A 13,045-nucleotide genomic window follows, 5' to 3' on the forward strand; every position below is an offset into this window, starting at 1 on the left:
ATTCCCCTCCTCCATTGTGCTGGGCAAGCCATGTGGTCAAACAGGAAGTTAGTTCTTGTTTGATTGATTGGGTAAGAGTATGTGTGGGTGGAGCTAATTATGGGGGGAGTTACATGCCTATATAAGGAGCCTACACTATTGTCCGGGGCTCAGATCTTGTTGTATTTTGGTGACATTAGTCCCTCTGAGTCCTGATCGGTGAATCGAATAAAGAATCTCTTTCTTCCTGAAGAAACCTGTGTCCATCTCTCTGTGCTTGGCTTCCGTCAGTTTCTCCGGTATCACGCTCTATTTATTTCTGTCAGGGAATGGAGCGCCTCGGTCATTGGTATAAATGTTGCCTTTTTCTGCCATTGAATATAGTTACAGGAAAGAGTTAGAAACAAAAACAATGGGGATATTGAAGTTTTCTGAGAAATTGTTTAAATTCCGCCATTGTTTTTATTGTATTTATTAAAGAGGCTCCGTCACCCTATACTTACTTTGCTTCAATATGTTCCTCTTCCTGTCCTCACTCCTAAACTGTTACTCTTTTCTCATGAAATACATAAAGCAAAGTAGGGACTACTATGCCTTGTGTTTTTTCGCTCATTGCAAGACAATATCTATGAAGGCTCCCACGGTCTTGCAGGATCCTCCATAGACCTCACTGTTGTAGCCTCGCACATGCACGTGAATACGGCACTAATGTAGGCTCCATGCAGAAGAAGCGGATTCAACATATGCAGATGGCGACAGCCGCGAGCGAAAGCTTTAGGTGAGTATAACTTACCTTCCCCTGCACCCCACCGCCACCAGACAACAAGCAGCAAAGTCACCATCGGGAGCCTTTGCAACTTATGGAAAAACTCCAGAAAGTGACAGAGCCATTTTAAAGTGATCCCAAAAATGAAATTTTTCTTTATAGTAAATTTCTCCAGTTTTTCATACATTTCCATTTCAGAACACTACCAAATTTATAGTGGCAGGAAAATTCTGCCACTTTCCTACGCATGTGGTAAAAAAATGACACAGAGCAAATAAAGCAACAGATACATTTTTTTTTTTTTAAAATTAGACAGAACACTAGAAATTGCCTAAAATTAGACAGAACATTGTCTGCAACACTTTGGCAAATGTTCCTCAATGTTACTTTTCTAATCCTCATTTGCATGGTATGCCCTTTTGTTCCTGGATAGTGATGTCCCGAACGGTTCGCTGGTGAATAGTTCCTGGCGTGTTCGCATTCGCCACGGACGGCGAACATATGCGATGTTCGGTCCGCCCCCTATTCGTCATCATTGAGTAAACTTTGACCCTGTACCTCACAGTCAGCAGACAAATTCCAGCCAATCAGCCGCAGACTCTCCCTCCCAGACCCTCCCACTTCCTAGACAGCATACAATTTAGATTAATTCTGAAGCTGCATTCATTTTTTTTTTTTTTTGGTATTATTTTTTATTTTTTGTGTGTGTTTATTATACATTATCCTCCATTGCCAGTAACCTGTGTTTATTATACATTATCCCTCCCATAGCCAGTAACCTGTGTTTATTATACATTATCCCCCATAGCCAGTAGCCTGTGGTTATTATACATTATCCCTCCCATAGCCAGTAACCTGTGTTTATTATACATTATCCCTCCCATAGCCAGTAACCTGTGTTTATTATACATTATTCCCCCTAGCCAGTAACCTGTGTTTATTATACATTATCTCCCCACAACCAGTAACCTGTGTTTATTATACATTATCCCCCCATAGCCAGTAACCTGTGCTTATTATACATTATCTCCCCCGTAGCCAGTAATCTTTATTATACATTATCCCCCCACAACCAGTAACCTGTGTTTATTATACATTATCCCTCCCGGATTTCCGGACTTTTCGGGACTTTTGTTGCAGCCGCTTGGTAGATAACTCCCTAATTCCCACGGTATTAGGCAGTTATCTACCAAAAGGCTGAAAGACCTAAATTGGTCTTTCAGCCAAATTTACTAATACGTAAATTGTGCCCCTACTCGCAATACCACGAGTAGGGGCCTGTGGCTGCTCACTGTTAAAAAAAAAAAAAGAAAAAGGGTCCCCCCTCCCTGAGCGGGTGGGGGCCCTAAAGTAAAAAAAGGGGGGAGGTCCTAATGTCCTCCCCCCTGGCCCCCACCCCTGAGCGGTGGGTGGGGGCCCTTAACAAGAATAAGGGGGGGGGACACCTAATGTCCTCCCCCCTGGCTCCCACCCCTGAGCGATGGGTGGGGGCCCTAAATACAAATGGGGGGGGACCTAATGTCCTCCCCCCTGGCCCCCACCCCTGAGCAGTGGGTGGGGGCCCTAAATACTAATAAGAAGGGGGACCTAATGTCCTCCCCCCTGGCCCCCACCCCTGAGCAGCGGGTGGGGGCCCTAAATACCAATGGGGGGACCTATTGTCCTCCCCCCGGCCCCCACCCCTGAGCGGCAGGTGGGGGCCCTAAAAAAAATGCCCCCCCAGGTAACTAGAGGTCCCCAAACCCCTAGTCACCCCCTCCCCCCCCAAAAAAAGTATGCCCCTACCTACCCCCCTCACGCTAAAAATAATGAGGGGGGGACCTTTAACTAAGAACCTGTAAAGAAAAAGAAAAAAAACTTACCATTGGATGTTTTCTTTCTTCTAAAATCTTCTTTTTCAGCCCCAAAAAAGGCAAAATAAAAAACCATAATAGCCGACGCAATTAAAAAAAAAACTAAAAAAAAAACAAAACAATCCATCTTCACCCATGGAGGACTCCGCGCAGACTGAGCTCTGCAGGGCGGGGGAAGGCTTATAAAGCCTTGCCCCACCCTGCAATTAGGCTCAGAGCACTCTGATTGGTGGGTTTAAGCCATCCAATCAGAGTGCTCTGACAGGTAAATGAAGAGACTAACAGGTAAGTCTCTACATTTACCTGTCACAGCACTCTGATTGAGTGGGTCCCCCCATTGGTATTTAGGGCCCCCACCCGCCACTCAGGGGTGGGGGCCAGGGGGGAGGACATTAGGTCCCCCCCCCCTTATTAGTATTTAGGGCCCCCACCCACCACTCAGGGGTGGGGGCCAGGGGGGAGGACATTAGGTCCCCTCCCTTATTTTACTGTAGGGACCCCACCCACCGCTCAGGGGTGGGGGCCATTGGGGAGGACATTAGGTCCCCCCCCATTAGTATTTAGGGATTTAGGGCCCCCACCCACTGATCAGGGGTGGGGGCCAGGGGGGAGGACATTAGGTCCCCCCCCCCTTGTTATGGATTAAAACCAGACTCTGCATCAACTATGTAATTTTCCATGGGAGTTTTGCCATGGATCCCCCTCCGGCATGCCACAGTCCAGGTGTTAGTCCCCTTGAAACAACTTTTCCATCACTATTGTGGCCAGAAAGAGTCCCTGTGGGTTTTAAAATTTGCCTGCCTTTTGAAGTCTATGGCGGTTCGCCCGTTCGCGAACATTTGCGGAAGTTCGCGTTCGCTGTTCGCGAACGGAAAATTTCATGTTCGCGACATCACTATTCCTGGATATAAATGGAGTGTGGTTTCACTTGCCAAAATCTTTATATTGATTTCCTGTCAAAGGGAAAAACCTAGTGGAAAATTCCAGTCTTGCCTAAAATCCCAATGTACCATGTGACCTGGCCCAAAGTTCAAAGGTCAGCAATAGTAGAGTCTAGTGAGTGGATGTCATTGTTGCTTGTAAAACAGGGCGCATTGTAAAACGATTTAACATGTTCATTTATATTGACTTATTTTCTTCTTTATTGTTTTTTTCTAGTTTCAATGCTTTTTGCGAAAGTCACATTACTATAAAATCAATAATCTTAATGGGTGCATATCTACTGGCAGATTCAGAAATATTGATTGTTTTTGATCAATATAACACCCTGATGACAGAACCTTCTTTTCAACACTGTTGCACATAGAAGGCTTATCAATAAACTGCAATCTTTAAGTTTGGATTCCAATATTGTTGAATGGGTTAGGCAGTGGCTAAATGGCAGGGAACAGAGGGTTGTAGTCAATGGAGTATATTCAAAGCTTGGGCTTGTCACCAGTGGGGTACCTCAGGGATCTGTACTTGCACCCATTCTCTTTAATATTTTTATTAGTGATATTGCAAAAGGTCTTGATGGTAAGGTATGTATTTTTGCTGATGATACTAAGATATGTAATATGGGTTGATGTTCCAGGAGGGATAAGCCAAATGGCTAATGATTTAGGTAAACTAGAAAAATGGTCAGAGTTGTGACAACTGACATTTAATGTGGATAAATGCAAGATAATGCATCTTGGATGTAAAAACCCAAGGGCAGAGTACATAATATTTGATAGAGTCCTAACCTCAACATCTGAGGAAAGTGTTTTAGGGGTGATTATTTCTGATAATTTAAAGGTAGGCAGACAATGTAATAGAGCAGCAGGAAATGCTAGCAGAGAGCTTGGTTGTATAGGGAGAGGTATTAGCAATAGAAAGAGGGAAGTGCTCATGCCATTGTACAGAACACTCATAGGCGTGCGCTGGGCACACCCTAATCCCCGTGGGCCCGCACATGGATCGAGGAGGGATCTCCCCTGTCGGTCCATGCAGAGCCGGCGCTATACGAGCGCCGGCCCTGCTGTGTGCCTCCATGGGCCGATGGGGAGATCAAAGATCTCCCTCACCGTAACAGAGGCAGGAGAGGACCCGGGGAACTCTAGCCAGCAGCTCCGCCGGGTTCCTCTCGCGAGGTCGGAGTGTTGCGGCGGCATTGCTCAGATCTCGCAAGAGTGAACTCTAGCCCTGTAGGCTAGAGTTCACTCTCACCACTAAGACCACCAGGGATCAGCAATGGCAAGGATCCCCCTCCCAGGCAAAAGGTAAGAGAGGAGCGGGGATCCTTCTTACCTTTCCTAATCTGTCCCCCCCACCCCCACACACAATCACTGATACCGGAGAAACTGACGGAAGCAAAGCACAGAGAGATGGACACAGGTTTCTTCAGGAAGGAAGAGATTCTTTATTGGATCACCGATCGGGACTCAGAGGGACTAATGTCACCAAAATACAGCAAGTTCTGAGCCCCGGACAATAGTGCAGGCTCCTTATATAGGCACATAACTCCTCCCATATTAAGCTCCACCCGCACATTCTCTTGACCAATCAATACAAATAAGAATTAACTTCCTGCTTGACCGCATGGCTTGTCCAGCACAATGGAGGAGGGGAATACTACATCCTGTATTCTTGCACATGCTCCGTACACTACTGATCGTATCTTGCCTTGTGCAACCAACTGATCAATACGTCAGCATATGCACGTACACATGCCACGTGGTAATCTCGGCCTACTAAATTTATTTTTACCGAGATTCCACCACATTCCCCCCTTTGATGCCTCTTGATATTTCACAATTACTTGAGGCATCACTTAACCTTAGTTTGCATACACCGCAAGTTACCTTGAACCAGACCAGACTTATCTTATGATGTGAATTTTCAACACTCATCTTCCTGCATTGGTTCTCCCTGATCTAGAGCCTTATATTTATAAATTGCCATTATCTGTGCAGCAGCCTTCCTCTCTGCTATATTTTCTATCAGGCTTTGCACAGACCTAACTACTAAGGGTATAAGACACGGCAGGAGTAGACACAACATTAAAATCAGTAGGACTCCACCTACCACTGCCTTAAGCCCTCCAAACCACTCATACCAGCTACCAAACCAACTGCTTGGATTATACCCTTTCCATACCTGAGTAGGCACATGCGCTAGTTTAACCATATGGCTAGTAAGCTCAGCTATTGCTTGCCCTTCGTCATCTATTTGAAGACAGCAATTGCTCAGGTTAAACTTCCCACATACACCTCCCTCTACTGCCAAAAGGTAATCCAAGGCTAATCTATTTTGGTATACTGCTGTCCTCATCCTGGTATTATGCTTCGCTAGAAGATTGAGCGCTTGTGATGTCTCGTTAGTAATGATCTCAACCACCGCCTGTAATCGTATAATACGGTTGAGCATATAAATAGGGGTTCTATAACCAAAGGTACCATCTTCTGCCCACGTGGCTGGCCCATAATAATCTATAATACGCTGGGGAGGCCATTCATTATCTTCCCAGGTACCTATCTCTATGGGTCCCCTTTTCTTCCTATGATTCACATCATACACTTTAACACCTAAAGTCTCACCTGTTTCAATAGGTAACAAGAAGAAGGATGGTTTGAGCATACCCAACACACATGCCCCTTCCCAGTCCTGTGGCAGCTCCGAATAGGCTTTCTTACCACAGATCCAGTACAAATTTGCTGGGGCTCTCCAGGTAGATGTGATGGATAGATCAAACCACACATCCTTTAAATTGGCGTATCTAGCAAACGGGTTAGATGGTTCTGAGACATTTGAAGCCGACCACCAAGTTGTATTCTTCGTATCATCATCATAAGCTTTTTGCCCTAGACAAGTTAATTCTCCTACAGAAGTATTATACATCATTCCTTTCCTTGCTATGCAAACATAACCTATGATGGAGGTCTTTAATCTCCACTCAGATTTTCCTCTAACACTCATATGATAATCGGCTTGTGTAGATATTAATTGGTCAACTGCCTCAGAACCGGACATTACCTCCTTTGCTTCCCAAGGCCATTGTTCTCCCATGTTAGTACCTCCACACACATAGCAGTTGGTAACATTAAGACTACCGGCAATACTTTCAGCTAAATCAATAAACAGGTTTTTAGCATTATGGGGGATCTTATTATCTATGCTCATCTCTTCATAGAAGGAATGATATACTTGATGAGTTTGGGAGGTTACCGTATCAGTCTCTATCCCTATAAACAATATTGTCCCAGGATCTAAACCCGTCCCATATATTTGAAACCCAAATAAATTACCATATTTATCTAAGAACTTGTCGGGGTTATTTATAAGTATATGGACTGGATTGCATTCCATAGACTTACAATATGGGCTGGTAGGCAACTTAGTCACAATCATATCCTTGTCTACTGTCTGTCCCCAAGTTGCCCACCCCACACAAGACCAATATGGGCAAAAGTTATAATCTCTATTTGGGCATCTAGGACTCACATATTTATTTTTACTACTGGGACAAATATATTTATCATTAGACCCATATGTCCTCTCCCATCTAAGATCCCCACATACATTCCACGGCTTTCTACCACTTGATATCGCCTTACACGCATCAAATAGCAGAACACCCGAAGAATGTACGGATTCTAACACCGTCTTATTAATTAGGGTCCCCTGAGGATCTCCATTCCTGAGAGTCAACCAAATTGTACGAGGTTGATACTCTGGACTGAAGCACTTAGGTTCTCCTACTCCTAAATGGCACACACTATACTCTATATTTAAGTATCTACATCTTGATACATCTCCTTTACACTCATATTGCGAATGCCAAATTAGGGTCTGGGAAATATGGTTACCTGTTCTTGTAGTCTTAATGCATACCTCACAGCTAGGAGTGTCGGTACCTCTACCTTCCTGAATATAAAAATACACATATAAAAACATTATCATAAACACATCTTTCGTCGTCATCCTCAGTCTTCGTCCGTGCGAAGGCACCTCAGCTTCCAGGATGTAAGGGCTGCAGGGAATGGAGTTCTGCTCGTCTTCACAGGAGTCCCTTCGAGACTTTCCTGGCTTATACACTACACGTTGGTGAGCGGACAGGCTTTATTATGGCCCTCTCACTCACTTACCAAATCTCTGAAACAATAAAATTTTGTAATCCACAAGGTTCCTCGTCACTCCGACTGAGTCGTGCGTTTTAACCGGATCTTGCAGGGATTCTCTGGATCTGCTGTAGCTTGCCAAGAATCTACTGCTGCTGGTTTAACCCTGGAGTGATGTATCCATGGAGTCACTTCGGCTACTTTTATCGCTGTAGGGGTAGACAAAAGAACAACATAAGGACCTCTCCACTTGGGCCCTAACGGTACATTATTCCACTCTTTAATCCACACTTGATCTCCTGGGTGGTAACTATGAACTGGGGGATAAATATTCACAGGTAATCTATCTTGTACCCATTTCTGTACCTCCTCCATAGTCTTACCCAACTCTACAACCTGCTGCCGGGTAATTCCTTCTCCCAACTGACTCAAATCCCCCCTTAAGTTACCAAGTACGGGAGGTGGTCGCCCATACATGATTTCAAAAGGAGAGAGGCCCATCCTTCTGGTAGGTGTACTGCGGATTCGCAATAGAGCTATGGGTAAGAGAACGTTCCACTTAAGTTGGGTTTCCTGACACATTTTAGCCAACTGATTCTTAATAGTTCTATTCATTCTCTCTACCTTACCAGAACTATATGTCGTATGAAGCCTCCACTTTATACCAAGCATATGAGTCAGTTGTTGTAGGCACTGATGAACGAAAGCTGGACCATTGTCCGATCCTATAGAGCAGGGTAGTCCATATCGGGGTATTATTTCTCGTAGCAGGAATCTCACAACTTCTCCTGCTTTCTCTGTACGAGTAGGACATGCTTCTACCCAGCCTGAATAGGTGCACACAATTACCAGCAGGTAACGATGTCCACCCGATTTAGGCATCACTGTATAGTCAATTTGTAAATCGGACATGGGGAGTCCCCCCATAAACTGGACTCCTGGTGGCTTTACTGGTCCTTGCCTTGCATTATTTTTAGCACACGTTACACATCTTCGTACAATGGCCTGAGTCAAGTTGGACAATCTTGGTATGTAGAAATGTTTTCTGAGAGATTCTTCTGTGCTGTCTCTCCCAGAATGTGTCCCGTTGTGATAGTTTTGGACAATTTCTACCGCTAGTGATGCTGGAATGACTATTCTTCCATCTTCTAACTGATACCATTTGTTCTCCAAATACTTTCCAGGTTCAGTCTTTAACCACTCCTCTTCTTGAGCTGTATAAACTGGAGTCCATTGAGACAGTGGAGTTGGTATAAGAGCAGCTATATGCCCCACATACTCCTGTCTTCCCGATTCAGCGGCACGCTTAGCTGCACTATCTGCCATCCGATTTCCTTTGGTTACATCACCATCTCCTCTCAGATGCGCTCGACAATGTATGATACCGACTTCTTTCGGCTCCCACACTGCTTCCAATAGTTGTAGGATTTCAGCTGCATACTTAATTTCTTTGCCTTCTGAATTCAATAGTCCTCTTTCTTTATACAAAGCTCCGTGGGCATGAGTGGTTAAAAACGCATACTTGGAGTCCGTGTAGATGTTCACTCTTAAACCTTCAGCCAATTGTAACGCTCGTGTCAGTGCTATCAATTCTGCCTTTTGTGCTGATGTTCCTTTTGCCAGTGGCCGAGCTTCTATCACCTTGTCTATCGTTGTTACTGCATATCCTGCATAGCGAATCCCTTCTTTCACATAACTACTGCCGTCGGTGTAATATTGAACATCGGGGTTCTGGATGGGAAAATCACGAAGATCTGGTCTACTTGAAAATACTTCATCCATTACTTCCAAACAATCATGTTGACTTTCAGTAGGTTGTGGCAAAAGGGTAGCTGGATTTAAGGTGTTTACAGTCTCTAAATGCACTCTTGGGTTTTCACACAACATTGCTTGATACTTGGTCATACGGCTATTACTAAACCAATGATTTCCTTTGTAATCCAACAACGTCTGTACTGCATGTGGGACTCGTACATGAAGTTCTTGACCCAGAGTGAGTTTATCGGCTTCAGCTACTAGCAGGGCGGCTGCAGCTACGGCTCTTAGACAAGGTGGAAGTCCGCTGGCCACTGCATCCAATTGCTTAGACATGTAGGCGACAGGTCTTTGCCATGATCCCAAGTACTGTGTCAATACTCCCACAGCCATTCTTCTTTGCTCATGTACATACAGGTAGAATGGTCGTGTGTGATCAGGTAGACCTAATGCTGGGGCACTCATCAAAGCCTTCTTCACATCTTCAAATGCCGTTTGCTGTTCTTGAGTCCATAAGAAGGGGTCGTGCTCTGTACCTTTGATAGCTGCATACAGAGGTTTTGCCAGTATCGCGTAGCTGGGAATCCATATCCTACAGAAGCCTGCTGCCCCCAAGAATTCTCGCACTTGTCTTCTATTCTTGGGTATCGGTATTTGGCACACAGCTTCTTTTCTCTCTGGCCCCATAATTCTTTGACCTTCAGAGATATGGAATCCCAGATATTTGACAGTTGGCAAACACAACTGAGCCTTCTTTCTGGACACCTTGTATCCTGCCTTCCAGAGAATGTGTAGTAGATCGTGCGTTGCTTGCTGACATATTTCCTTTGTAACTGCTGCTATCAACAAGTCATCTACATATTGTAACAATACACACTCTCCTGGGATGGACTCGAAATCCAATAAATCTTGACTTAGAGCTGAACCAAATAGGGTAGGTGAATTTTTAAACCCTTGGGGCAGTCTTGTCCAGGTCATTTGGCGTTTTGAGCCCGTTACAGCGTTTTCCCATTGGAAAGCGAAGATACATTGACTTTCTGCGGCAATTCGGAGGCAAAAGAAGGCATCTTTGAGGTCTAAGACTGTAAAATAAGTAGCCCCGCCCGGAATTAAAGCAAGCAGGTTATATGGATTGGGCACAACTGGATGTATACTAACAACCGCATCATTGACTGCTCTCAAGTCCTGCACAGGTCGATACTCATCTGTACCGGGCTTTTGAACAGGCAGCAATGGGGTGTTCCAGGGGGAAGTACAGAATTTTAGGATACCATACCGTATGAACTTATCCAGATAAGATTGGATGTTCTTCTTAGCCTTCTGCGGGATGTGATATTGTCTTAGGCTCACTGGATAAACCCCAAGTTTTAGTTCGATTTTAATAGGTGGAATATTGCGGGCCAGTCCTGGTGGGTTGTTCTCTGCCCAAACTCCTGGTATGTTGAATAAGGACTCATCACTCCTAGGGTTTTGGCTAGTCAACGCTGTATAAAGTCGCCACTCTTCTTCCTTTGGTACGGATAATGTCATAATACCTGAAGGTCCATTAAACTTTAAGGATGTTGTTCCATTTGGTAGGAACGTAATCTGCGCTTGTAATTTAGATAGCATATCACGTCCCAGCAATTGGACTGGACATTCAGGCATATAAAGGAATTGATGTTTTACTACGTGGCCTCCCAATGTACAGAGTCGACTTTTAAGAACCGGTTTTTCAGCACTTCTTCCAGTTGCTCCTATTACAGTAATAGTTCTTCCAGATGGAGGAGCAACTAGATTAGTCACCACCGAATGTTCAGCACCAGTGTCGATCATGAACGCACTCCGTTTCCCCCCTATTGATACATCGACCATAGGCTCCGCTCGACCAAGGGGGATGGAGCCCGGTCGGTATCAATAGTCCTCCATGACCGTGTCAGCCAATCCTACAAAGTCCCTACCTTCTCTATCGCGGGACCTTTGCGCTGCTGGAAAATACCTATCTTCCCTAACACTTCCTCTGTTCCCATTGCTCCCTCTATTACCATTACTCCCTCCGGGGCCTCCTCTACCTCTCGCTCTGCCTCTAAAGTTTCCGTAACCTGCCCTGGGTTGGTCTCTCTCGTACTGCTCTCTTTGCGGACACTCGTTCCTCCAATGCCCTTCTTCCTTGCAATACGCGCACTGATTCCTACTCAATCTAGGCCCCCTCTATCTACGCCTGCGATCGCTACCGCTAGCATATCAGCCTTTTTACGCATCTTGCGCTCTTCCTCTTTCTTACTTTCTGTTTCCCTATTCATATACACTTTATTTGCTACCTCCATTAGTTGGGTGATAGACATTCCTGCAAACCCTTCTAACTTCTGTAGCTTGCGCTTAATATCTCCGTAAGCTTGGCTGACAAAGGCGGAGTTCACCATTCGGGAATTATCTGCGTCTTCCGGATTAAAGGGGGTATACAAGCGGTATGCCTCTAATAATCGGTCATAAAAGACACTGGGCGCTTCATCACTTTTCTGAATCACCTCAACTGTCTTCGACATATTAATGGCTTTCTTTCCTCCGGCTTTCATGCCAGCAATTATAGCATCTCTATAGGCTCTGAGTTGAACCATATCTGCGCCATTTACATTCCAGTCGGGATCGGTGTTAGGGTAATGTGTTGCGGCCCATGCTGCCGGATTGGCTTGATTCAAGGCACGGGCTCTATCCTCTAGCGCTTTAATGGGCGCTTGATTAATCCTTGTCCTTTCCTCATTATTAAACAAAGTCATTAATAACTGCTGGCAATCAGCCCATGTCGGGTTATGTGTCTGAACTATTGAGGTGAACAGATCGGTCATAGCTTGTGGTTTCTCAGTATACGAGGAGTTGTGGGTCTTCCAATTCAAGAGATCGGTAGTCGTGAACGGGACATATACGAAGACTGGGTCAGCATGTGCCATTTGACCTGCGGCATCGATATAGGCTGACCCGGGATTCAGACGAAGAGGCATCTGATAATGTTTTAATTGTTGGGTACCGGTCAGTTGTCGGGTTAGTATGGGGCTACGTAGAGGGGCGTCAGTTAGAGGTTCCGGTCGGGGGGTAATAAAGCATGAGGATGTGGGAGCTTGGTTTTGGGAAAAATTAGTAAATAGAACACTTCGAGCCGAGCTAGAAGAAGCTTGACCGGAAGTCTGAAGTGGCGCCAAATCAGGATATTCAGATCTAATGGGGGTTGGTTCTGGTTCCGGAAGGGGAGATTTAGTACGAGAGGGGGTGGATTCTGTACTAGAGGAGGAAGCGGAAGTGGATAAGGGCAATGTGGGGAGGGGTATAGAACTTCCTGCATTCGCGTTACCTCTTCCTGTAGGGAAGTAAGGGGGCGGCAAAGGGATCTCGGACTCAGGGGGCATGTCCAGAATGGGCCTAACACCAGTCCTAGTGGACAAACAAGTCCTAGCCACCATGAGGCGACATTGCTCCTCGTGGCATGTCTGAATCCATTTTGGCGAGTCATTTACGGCCTGTCTCCAACAATCAATATAAGGAAACTGCCCGTAAAGTTCAGGCCTACCTGATACAGCCACGTGTACACGCTGTACCAGAGTTGGATCCAAACTACCACGTGGCGGCCATGCCGCAACCAA

Source organism: Pelobates fuscus, chromosome 2, assembly GCF_036172605.1.
Source record: "Pelobates fuscus isolate aPelFus1 chromosome 2, aPelFus1.pri, whole genome shotgun sequence".
Classification (NCBI taxonomy): Eukaryota; Metazoa; Chordata; class Amphibia; order Anura; family Pelobatidae; genus Pelobates; species Pelobates fuscus.